The 12821-nt window shown below is 34.7% G+C and overlaps 1 protein-coding gene across 1 annotated transcript in view; it reads right to left on the bottom strand.

The window, feature by feature from the left end:
- Window positions 1-12821, bottom strand: part of KCND2 (potassium voltage-gated channel subfamily D member 2) — a 480818-nt gene that overhangs the window by 343002 nt on the left and 124995 nt on the right. The window lies entirely within an intron of this gene.

The raw sequence follows: 12821 nt of genomic DNA, 5'->3' as shown, positions 1-12821 counted from the left end.
CAAAGTTACAGAGAAGCACGCTTCCACACATTCACCCACATACGGGAATTCAGCAATGTTGTTTGACTGACTTTCTATGAAACATTGTGAGAATGCCTCTCTTTGACTCTAGTATTAACTGTTTCAGTTTCCTATTGCTGCTGTAGCAAATCACCAAAACATAGCTTAAAAAAACACCAATTTATCACCTCATACTCCTGAGAGTCAGAAATCTGAAATGAGTCTCACTGGGCTGCATTCCTTCCTGGGGCTCCAGGGAGAACCTGTTGTCTTTCACTTTCCAGATTCTAGAGGCTTCTCATAATCCATGACCCTCTTCTATTACCCAAACCAACAATGATGTGAATCTTTCTCAGGATGCTATCTCTCTGTTTCTGATTCTTCTGCCTCCTCTTTCCCATGTAAGGACCATTGGTCCAACAGGATAATACATATAATCTCCTTATCTTAAGATCTTCTCTTTTCCATGTAACAGAGCATACTCACAGATTTTGGAGATTGGAATATAGACACCTTTAGGGAACATTATTCTTTCCACTACACTCTCTAAAAGAGCATTTTACAAATAAGTAGATACAGCTTATTAAGCTGTATTAGTCACAGAATTGAGATATGGCATTTGAAAGGGAATAATTACATTAGACATTTAAACAAAGATTGTAAGCAAAAACTTGAGGCTTTAGAAGAGTTTCATGAATCTTGTATAAGATTCATTTATTAATAGAATCTATCTCCTAGAATATTCACAAAACAATCGAAATTGTAATTTAGAAATGAAGGAATCTCAAGATAACATTACAGTATCAAATAGCTATTAATTTTATTGTTACCATAAGATTAAGTATGGGATTTCTAATTTTATTAATCTTTGGTATGTCACAAAATGCTCCCTACACTCCAGCTTGCCACTCTTAAGAATGCAATTCTCTATCAAAAGCTGCAAAAGGTAAAAATACTCCTTCCTACATTGGGAACAAAATCAAAGCGAGGGCTCTAAAGGAGAGGGTGAATACTGTGATACTGAAGGTGATCCTTCATATTGGCAGTGAAGAATTCTGAGATTACATTTCAAAGATACGGACAAACTCAGGATCATCAATATCAATAATAAAGATGATCATTTTATAAATTGAAGTTACCCCTTGGAAGAAGCATGCCTTCGCCTTTGACCCACATATTAATTTAGTAGTAATTTAGCAGAAAGTGCATAAAAAAAGCACCTAACTGCTTCACACATATTTAGGAGAAAAAATAAAAAATGACCCAAGAGTAGGTCAGTAATGCATTTTTTCCAGGAAACCAAGGGATTTCTATCACATCCATTCTATATTGACATTTTCATTTTGAGAATATCACAAACACTGATGCACATAATTATGCCTCTGAATAGATTAAAAACACACTCAATTTATTTCTTTTAAGAAGTCAGAGAAATAAACTGCATATAAAAATGCTTATATCCTAAAATAACAAAATGATAATTAGGAATACAATGCATCTTTTATCCCTGAAAAGGATTTTCTTTTATTCACAGTACCTAGTTATTTTAGAGAACAAATATCAAACAAACAAAAACAAGCGAACAAATCTTCTCTGAGGTACAAAGAGCTCATGAATTTAAATAACAATTTAAAGCTACAGAACAGGTGATATTATATGGTATAAATAATTGTAAACTCAATTGTTAAAAAATAGGGAATGTGAGATGTGCATTATTGAAAAATAAATGCAATATATCTTATCTATGTATCCATATATATATAGGTGTCCTCTGTGTGTGTGTGTGTGTGTGTGTGTGTGTGTGTGTGTGTGTATTCCTGATCTAACCAAATGTACTTTGAGGTTTTGGAAGGCTAAGAGCATATCTACATTTCTTACATCCGTCACAATGCCCCAACAGTTACTTGATCTTTATAGTAAGCAACATGGTTTTCTGTTTACTGCATTCCCTAGTACTGAATATTGACATTATCAGATGTAACAAAGTGATGAAAGGACAAAGAACTCTAACACAAATTTTTTAAACTACAAATCCACTCTTATCTGAGTTAGGCATATTCTATATTTCAAGTAATGCTTCCCAACTTTATTTACCACATTCATCTAATTAAACACTGTGGGCCTAGAGGAGTGAGCACTGATTCCCTAACTCAACAATTATATCCTAAGAAGATTTTACAAAGCACTTCAATGAGATTAAACCTCATCCACTGCAAGCTCGTTAGTCTAATAATTTAAAATATGTACATTATATAAATAAACTCCTTGACAAAAGATAAAGTACATAAAATTTTTTAAACTGCAGGTACATTTTGAGTCCCTGGGAGCATTAAAAAAAAAATGCTGAGATTTATTTATCGAAGTTTCCCTTTTAAGCAACAAAATGAATCATCTTTGGTTGAAAATGAACAATTTCACTCTCAGGTACAGTAGCATGTGACTAATAGCTTTAAAATAGCAACCAGCTTTGCAATAACCAAAGAAAGAAATTACTGCAGTATTAATTCACATAATGTAGCTGATTTGATATTGCCTTCTCCAATCTCTCACATCTTAACATAAAATCCACCATACCCTGTTACAATTGAGGCAAAAAGAAACTATTAATAAAACGAACCCTCAGTACATAGAAAATAAACATTCATGGTTCTTGAAAGCTGGACTGCATTAGGTTGCTAAGATCACCAGGCTGTCCTAGCTATTCCTTGTTTCCTGTGTTCTAGCAGCATCCATTTTGTGGGGATGGGATGCACTCGGGAAGCTTCCTTAATTTAGTTCCTTTCATCTGAAGATTTCAAAAGGTTTGCTGATGGCTATTATTTACAGTCTCTGAATAAATGGGAGCACTGAGCCAATGGGAGGCTATAACCATTCTATAAATGAATTACAAAGCAGTAGAATCTTGTTAAAACAAGTCAGGATGTAAAACATCTTGGGCGTTCTGCTCTATTCTGAACCCATCGCCCATTTTTTAAGGCAACTTTCTCAATTTTTTTTAACTTTTCTCTTACATCCTTAGATGAATAATGACCTTGCTTGCTTATTCAGACACAGAGTCACAGGACCCTAATTATTTAAAAAATCTAGGCCTGCTGGTGTGCAACCTATGTGGGTATAGAGAAAAAGGTGGGAGGGATGTGTATGACACTATGACATGCAATTTGAATATGTGGTAGGGTATAAATTGTACAAAGGGGAAAAAAGAGAAGAGAAAAATAAGTCTTTAGACTGAAAACTGACAGAAAGGGGAATAAAGGAAATCATTATAGTTAGAAAGTTAGACTATCTAAAGCAGCAAGTCTGTAACAAAATAATTTTGGACAGAAGGCTACTAAGAGACAGATGAGGAGAGATGTGTGCAAGAGGCAGAAACGTGTGGTTAAAGATGGGAACTGGGGAATATGGCTCCTTATAAATACAGTAACACTTTTCATTAATGAAATATCTATGAAGGCTTTTCAAAGTCATGGCTCCCATAACCAGGCCAATCATTTACATCCCCTAAAGAGCATTCATAAATCAACTCCCATTGTGTGCTTCCTCAGATACTGATTTATTCCATCTGGCTTTAATCAATCTAAACAATATTTTTCAAAGATTCTGTGCTGAATCTGAAAGTATAAATGCTTTAGAAGATCTAAACTTCCACCATGGCCAGTACCTAAAGAAGCAAATCCACTCTGGGAACAGAACATACTTTACTAGTTCCCATCCACTGACACTGAGAAAGTTAACTTTTTTTTTAAGTTTATTTATTTATTTTGAGAGAGAAAGAGAGAAAGTGCACATGCATGCAAGAGAGCACATAAGAGAGAGAGAGAGGGAGAGAGAGAATCCCATGCAGGCTCTGCACTCAGCACAGAGCCTGATGTGGGGCTCAAATTCATGAACTGCTAGATCATGACCTGAGCAGAAATCAAGAGTCAGATGCTTAACCAACTGAGCACAAAGGCGCCCTGAGAAAGTCACCTTAAAATAGGAATTGAGGAAGCAAAGGGTCTGTCCAGGTATCTGAAGTCACATTCAAGACTGTTTCTGCTGTCAGTGTGCCTGCATGGTCTGTATGTTGAGATGCCATTCCGTTACTGGCCTAGATTTTGCCCCCTGCTTTTTTCTTGGTTTGAACTCTTGGATAGTGAACCTAGTGCAGCCCAGCTGGAACCCTGCATCCTTTATCTGTATCCTTAGGTTGTCCCATAGTCTACCCACATTGCCAAGTTTGTCCTTCTATTAATATTGACCTCACGACTCTAACAGGCACAGAATCCGAAGAAGTTTGAGTAAAGCTTTCACCAGTATGTCTCAGCTTTCTCTTACAGAGCCTCCCTCCTCATTCACTCTGGCTCTGTCAATTCAGAACCAGTGAACAAAGGTTAGTGATTTTGCTGAAGTTTACATCAATCAAGAAGAATTCTTAATAACATTGATGACATTCTATTCATGTTTTTAAAGAATTATCTTTGCCCCTGAATCAGAAACACTGATGTCCTTGTTAAGACGCACATTCTCAGGTTGCATAACTTATTGAGTTAGAATCTATGTGTGTAGTAGTAGTAAGGGATCTGCATTTTAAAACTAAGTTCTGGAAGGTAATTATTATGCACATTCAAGTTTGAAAGTCATTGAAAAACACAGGGGCCATTTAATTAAATAATTATTTACTTAATTAATTGATTCCATAAACAGTTTATCACCTTACATGTACTAGATACTCAATAGGCTCTGGGAGCATAGAGATAGTTTGAAAAAAAATTATCTCATTCTATTTTTTTAATGTTTATTTATTTTGAGAGACAGAACAGGAGAAGGAGAGAGGCAGAGCCAGAGAGAGAGGGAGAAAGAATTCCAAGCAGGGTCTGCACTCAAAGTGCAGAGTTGGATGCAGGGCTCAATCCCATGAACCATGAGATCACAACCTGAGCCTGAAACCAAGAGTAGGACACTCCACCGACTGAGCCACCCAGGTGCCCCAAGAATGTATTTCATTCTGATAGGAAAGACAGACAAGTCAGAAGATGATTGCAATAAAGCCTGATAGGTGCTATGATAAATAAACACAGGGGTCTCTAAACTCATGGAAGGGTTGCCCCACTTGGTTGTGGTGAATCTGGAAAGTTGTTGTTTGACAGCTGTGTGCTTGGATGACACAAGTTTGCTTTATTGAAGTGTCAGTTGCTTGCTGTGTTTTATAAAATGTTTCTTAAACATGGCCTTATTAAATTTTTAATTTATGTAATTACCTAGGGATAAATTACCCTAGTGGCAAAATACACACAAAAATTATTATGTGAAGAATAAGAGGAATTATAAAAACCAAATCTTTGAACTATATATACACTGTTTGTTGCTAAGTTTTTCCAGATGTTGAGTTACATAAGGTTTTAGCAAATATGGACTATTTTAATACAATACATACAACATTATACAAAGAGTTAAGTTTTATGTCATATCACATAAGTGACAAGACATCTAATATTTAAAGAGTAAAAGTAAAACCCAAGTTTTTTTTCAAGCGTCAGAAGCCCATAGTCATTGATTCAAATAATATATACATTTTTCCCTAATGTAAACACTATGAATATACCATAGACTCTGCCCTGAATCCACTGTGTTATAAGGGAGACAATATGGTGTGATAAGTGCTTGATAGTTACCACTGAACCAAATGTACTATTAAAATATCAAATATCATGTGATATATAAATATTTAAAATATTGTGCTTGGGGCACATGGGGTGCTCAAAGTGTCAGATCTTGATTTTGGCTCAGGTCATGATCTCACATTCTGTGGGTCTGAGCCCCAAGTCAGGCTCTGAGCTGAACTGTATAGAGCCTGCTTGGGATTTTTCTCCCTTTATCTCTCTCTCTCTCTCTCTCTCTCTGCCCCTCCCTCATGTGCTCGCTCTCTCTCTCTCTCTCTCTCTCTGCCCCTCCCTCATGTGCTCTCTCTCTCTCTCTCAAAATAAACAAATGAACCTAAAAAAGTTTAAAATATTGTGCTTATACTACTGCATATAATGCAGTATAGCCAACACTCAAGGGAATACAAGATGAATACCCCTATGTTGAGGAAGCTGGATGAGACAAAGGCATTTGCATTATAATTTTGGTTAAAGTAAGGTAGATATCAAAAGGAAGTACAAACAAAGAGCTCAAAATCCAAAGACAATCCAAAGACTCACTTTGGATAGAGTCATAAGTGAAGGCATCATGGAGGGGAGGAGACTGAGATGACTTTATCACTGCCATTTATTAAATGTAACCATAATAACAACAATCTTCATTACTGCTATCACTTACTGAGTGCCTTCTATTAAGCAGCCATTTTACTAACCGCTGGGATAAGTTCTTATTTAATATCCCCGTATTTGAACTAGATGTTACTCTTCCTGTTTTACAAGTGAAGAAACTGAAGTTAAAAAAGTTTAAACAATTTCGCCAATTTGCCACGTATTTTCTGCCATATTGCCCTGCAGCCCTGCCCTAAGGACTGGACCTCAGTACAGACAAATCTGTGAAAATAAAAAGCATATTCAGATAGATTATGGTTTTCAGATATTTGGTGTTATAATCTACTAAAAGGATCTAATGAAAGCATGTAGTCTTTCTCCCTAGAAAAGTGCTTATAAACATTATCGGCTTATAGTTTTAAAAATTATCCAGGAATCTGAGATGGCAATCTGCTGAAAACTATAGATCCTCATCTCTGAATTGTTGTCCATCAAATCAGGGCATTCATGGGTTCTCTGAGGTCTCTGGAATCTTTTTACCTCAGGATTGGGGTCTCAGCAGAGGATAGGACACTAGACACATAAAATCAATTGGGAAAGGAGGTTATTCTGTGATGTTTCTTTGCAACCTCAGACCTTTACCCTCCTCCTACCTCTTGAAGCAGCACATCCAGTGGACATGATTGTGCTCCTTTCCACGTCCACTGCCACTAAGACTTGCCTGCTATCACGTGGCATATTTCGTTGTTTTCTTTCCACCAGTTTCTCTTTCACTCTGCTCCATACTCTACTCTGCCATAAAAGTATTTTTCTTACATAAGCAGTTTGCCGCTCCTTTATTTAAAAACCTCTTCTGGGGTGCCTGGGTGGCTCAGTGGGTTGAGCGTCTGACTTTGGCTCAGGTCATGATCTCACGGTTCTTGAGCTCGAGCCCCGTGTGGGCTTTGTGGAACCTGCTTTGGATTCTGTGTCTCCCTCTCCCTCTGCCCCTTCCCTGCTCATGCTCTTTCTCTCTCTCAAAAATAAAGAAACATTAAAAAAAATGTTTTAATTAAAAATCTGTTTGATTTTTACACTAATTTCCAGCACTTCTTAACAAGGTATGGGTTCACTTCACATTCCATAAGATGGACCTCAACCTCACTTCTCTTTCACTTAAAAAACAAATAAGCAAACACCTGTTCATTGTCTTCATTATATAAATTTGTATTGGTTTATTTTTATTTCTTCCCTCACTTTTCTATAAACTCCTGCTCATACTACTAGAGCTAGCTCAAGTATGATCTTCTCTGTGAAGCTCCACCAACTTCTCCACTGACTAACTTGTATAACACTTTGTTTAGGCATCTCTGGCAGTGACATTTGACAGAAATGGACCTGCTTTATGGAAGTATGTTCTGCACAGGTGCAAGGCTGAGGCCATGGCTCACTGGCCCTTGTATCCCAGTCATCCAACACAGTGTCTAGAACATACTGTGTGTTCAGTAAACAAATTTTTACAAATGTGAATGACTGATGAATGAATGATCATAGAAGTTTCATATTACTTCTAGAACAGTTTTCACTGTATATGTTTTCTACTTTGCTTTTACAAAAATTTATTAGTGTTCACTTTCAATAATCACTTCCATCATGTTACTGCAATTATTTTATTGTTAAAGGAATACACACACACATACACACGCACACACACATACACACAGTGTGTGGATATATATGTATATATACATATATATGTATATATACATACATATGTATATGTATATATGTGTATAAGCTGTTCAACCTCTTGGAAGCAGCAGTTCAGTTTTTAGAAATTTGTCCATCATGAATAATTGTATTTATTCAGCTCTAATATTGTTTAGTACAGCAATTTTTAAATAGATAAAGACTTAAGATATCTATAATTTCTAACCAGCATGACAATATAGAATACTTAATCATATGGGGAAATGTTAATTACACATGGTTAAGTGAACACTGAATTACAAAACAATATAGACACGAGGAATAACAGATATTTGACTAATATACACATTGTAAAGTCTAGGAAGACAGTCAAAAGGAAGTAACACTGGGGAAAAAATTAGAAAAATAAAAGAAAAATGAAGGAAATCTTTTAAAATTAAAATATATCACATAATTAAAACTGGTGTTAGATATCATTCATATATTTGATAATAAAATCAATTTAACATCACTTTAAGTAGATATTTTAAGGATACACAGAAGTGTAAACACTAATATAAGATTTCCACTACATATAAAGCTCTTAGAAATCATGTCATGCTTCATGTTTTCCCTGATCTCAGCTGAATAATTTAATAATTTTAAAAAATGAAGGGTAAAAGTATCATTTTATTCCTTCCCATGTATCATATTTTAAGGTGAAAATATACCTAACAGCTTATAATGCAAGGACTGTCTGCAAATATTTAAGAATCATTAAAATGTGTAGTAAGTACTGGAAAGATATAAAGGTGGCCCCTATGCTTGCCAAAATAGTTTCCTTTATATGTTCCAAAGCAAATCATGTTTTTTAATGTTAGAGATTTAAAATTGGCTATTATTTTCCCAAGCACAGTATATAAAATGTGTGTCTGTGTGTGAAAGTTTAATGAAAACATGCCCCACATGCTAACATGCTATAAAATAATTATCAACGTATGATAAATGTTGATTTTTACGAGAGCTCCCAGGTAACTTCAATTACTAATAAAAACACATTAATACCATTTTATTCATTCATTCTTCCATTTATTCATTCAGTAATGTGTGAATAAGGGCCTAATGTGTGTCAATAATGTGCTAAGCTTGCTAGCGGCCAAGATACTTTCACTACCCTAAGGATCCCAAATTGTAGCTGGTAAGCAGTGCCAAAGAAAATATAATCATATATATTTATAAGGTATTAAGGAAACTTATGTGGGTGGGAGGATGAGTTAGAGAACTTGAAATGAACTGGACCTTAAATTTTGAATTAGGCTGAGCTGATGGAGAAGAAAACAAGTGGACCCAAAATAGGGAGCAAGAGCAGAGGCGGTAGATGCCAAGTAAATAGATCAACAGAAGTGATGACTTAGCTGTTGATGAGCACATTTTAAAGAAACTGAAGAGCGCTGTTAAACTTGGCAAAATATAGAAACTACTTGCAATACTAGAGTTGAGAGCTTCAAAGTCCTTAATTTGGACAGGACCATTATAGAGGAGAAAGAGACACATCCTTCGGGATTTCTAATTTTTATTCTGTATTTTGTAGTTATGGTCCAAATACCTTAAATACAGCAGTGGAACAGGGAAGAAATACCGACTACTGACCGAGTAAATGGAGAGTATGTTGAAAACACGTAGTCAAATCTACCAGGGACAGTAATAATATTCTTGGATCTATTTTGCATCTTATTAAAATGACATTTTCTACTTTGGTGAATAAGTTTAATAATAAAACTACAAATTCAACTTGACTTTGCCAATATTAGCTGTTAAATGGGCACTCATATTGGCTAAGGCAATAGTATTCTCTCTCATGCTAGTGCAGAGTTAAGGTGATACTTTGTTTTTTCTTCTATGGAGAATTAAATGTACATGTAGATATAAGGCCTTCATTCCTAGGAACATGTAGATAAACTAAGAAAGAAAATCAGATAAGCAATGCAGGAACAACTCAGGAAGATTAACTTAAAGGAAATTGAAAATAATTAAATGTCGATAGCTTGGTTTTCCAAGCGCCTGGAGGGACATGCTAAATTCTGATAAAATAAGACAGTAAAGTCATTTAGCAAGACAAGTTACTCAGAAAAATAACAGCAACAATAGCCACTCATTTCTGATCTGCTGTATAATATGATCATGACATTCTATGGTATGTCAGACATGAACTTAGAGGGTTCTTGTGTTACCATTCTGCCTCCCTATGTATGACCAATGGCTCACATTTATTAAACATAAAGAAATCATTTAAAGAGTTCTGTCAGGGGACACACACACACACATGTGCGCATACACACACACATTAACTTAAACTACTAAACACTGAGTAGTATTAACTGAGTTGGCTGTAAGTCACAAGTTTCCTGATGTTAACAAGAACTCACAAATGATAATCAACCTAACTAGTTAAAAACACAAATGCAGTGAAAAATATAAACTCAACTCAGTTGACTAATGTTCTATTTAAATGAAATCATAGAATAAAGTCTTATTATTAATGTTTACATATAACTATTACATCCAGTCCAAAAGAGTAAATCGTTTTGAGTTGTTCCAAGCCAAGTTAGTAGGGTGCCACGAGCATTAAATCTAAAATATGCTTCTTGACCCTGAGGATAAAAATCAGTAAACTGTTAGTTAAGGCACACCAGTTGATTCTGTGAAGCTTCACAGTCTCACATAATGTCCTCAACAATTAGGAGGAAAAAGCAATTGATCTTATGATTAATTTGAGCAACACAGAATGCACATTTAGGTTAAAGAGTGAATACTGGGTTTGACATTGACCAATTTAGCTATCTACATGGATCAAATTAAACAAGTAATTGCCAGCATGTGGATATCTCAGACTGTGGGCTTCTATCTATTAATCTGACTTTATTTGGAAGTTCAGCAATTAAATTTCAGGAAAATATCTATTTTCCATTTTCCTCAATATATGGATAAAATTGTAGGATTTGCTTTGCTGGAAGTCCTAAGTGAACATAAAAGGTAGCTCAAAGTAAAAGGCAATTTACTTATATAGAGAGTGTGGTGAAGAAGGAAAAAGTGCAATTTCTATGTCATTGGAAAAATTGCTTATTCAATACTCCAAGTCAATGTCAATGTTTCTACCTTGAAAATGAAATAAAGAGTCAAAGAACTGGAACCATTTTACTAGTTAACATTTACTTACATTGAGTTGTATTGAGTTTGAAATTAAATATTAGAATAGTTACAGAAAACTGCCTCAAATATATTTACTATGTACAATGTAAAATTGTAACTAAAGAACATGGGGTAATCTTTTACACTACATTAAAGATTTTTAAAGAATACAGAGTTATATTCTTTCAGAGATAATGTCTCCCTCATTGATATGTGAAACAAGACGTCTCCAAGAATAAACTCATCAGTAGCCAAATATGTAACATATAAAGATTTGAGGAGTTGTCCTAAAAGAGTTTCAACAACAAGGAATCTACACTTAGCATCGTTAATTTGAATAGCAAAGAATAGCACCTTTCTGACAACCAAATACCCAAAGAAGGATCTATCTGCTTCCAGCAAAATTAAAAGAAACTCCTTTTCTTTTCATTCAGCCAAAGGCAGGTAAAAGCAACATTAATCTTTGAACATATATGACCATTTATTTGATTTCGGTGGTTTAAATGGTGATTTGACCGCAGGAAGTTCAGATAATCACAAGTTCCTTCCATTTCAGATTATTTTTCCTAATATAAATTCATTATAGCATAAACTTAGAATAATTATTTATGCTCTAAAAATATAATGGATGATCTACCTATGTTAACTTATTACTTACTCTATCTTACGAAGTCATATTTTTTCAGTAGTTTAAAAAAAGTTGCTTCCCTTCCAAAAATGTCACCACTTTGAAGTGTAGAGTGATTAGAGAATTTTATATCTTTGGTTATTAAACATAAGAGAATTGCAAGAAATTTCTCAGAACAAATTTCAAAAAAATGTAAAAATAGAAAGTAATTGCCCTTAATTCAGCCAGGTTGCTTAATGGCTTTATCTGGAGATGTTTCAATGAGGTGCTGAGAAAATCATCACATGAAACAATTTGTAAGTAACCTAAGCACCAAAACAAAGTAATTGGCCTGAAATTTCTAAATCTTAAAACTTTATACATTTTCATAATCAAATATCATAGGATGTATGATGTTTAAACAAACTACAGTTTATTAAGAATACATTGGTACATGATAAAGAGGGAAGAAAGTACACAAAACATTGCAGACAGCATGTAAAACTTTTTAACAATACATATGTGCATTTTGCCTGCTTAAAAAGGAATGAAAAGTCAATGCATTGCTAGAAGATACTAAGAAATTCTCTTTCTGAAGGTATCTAAGACTAAGAGTTGAAGGTAAAGAATTTTGAATGACTTTTTGATGCCAATTAGATAGAAGAAACTAATACAGTGTTTCCTCTGAGCCTGGCACTATGCTAGGCAATTAATAAATTGGTATCTGGTAAATAAATTTAGTTATGTCCCAATATACAAAGTCAATGTACAGAAATCCACTGCATTCTTATACACTAATAATGAAGCAAGAGAAAGAAAAATTAAGAAAGCAATCCCATTTACAACTGCGTCAAAAATAATAAAGTACCTAGGAATGAACTTAACGAAGGAGGTGAAAGACCCCTACTCTGAAAACTATAAAACACTGATGAAAGAAATTTAAAACAACACACACAAAGGGAAAAATATCCCATGCTCATGGACTGGAAGAACAAATATTGTTAAAATGTCCATACTACCAAAAACAACCTACAGATTTAATGCAAACCCTATCAAAACACCAAAAGCATTCTTCACAGAACTAGTACAAATAATTCTAAAATTTGTATGGAACCACAAAAGACCCT

The sequence above is a fragment of the Panthera leo genome, chromosome A2 (genome assembly GCF_018350215.1).
Source record: "Panthera leo isolate Ple1 chromosome A2, P.leo_Ple1_pat1.1, whole genome shotgun sequence".
NCBI classification, from domain to species: domain Eukaryota; kingdom Metazoa; phylum Chordata; class Mammalia; order Carnivora; family Felidae; genus Panthera; species Panthera leo.
This window is presented reverse-complemented; position numbering and strand designations above follow the sequence as displayed.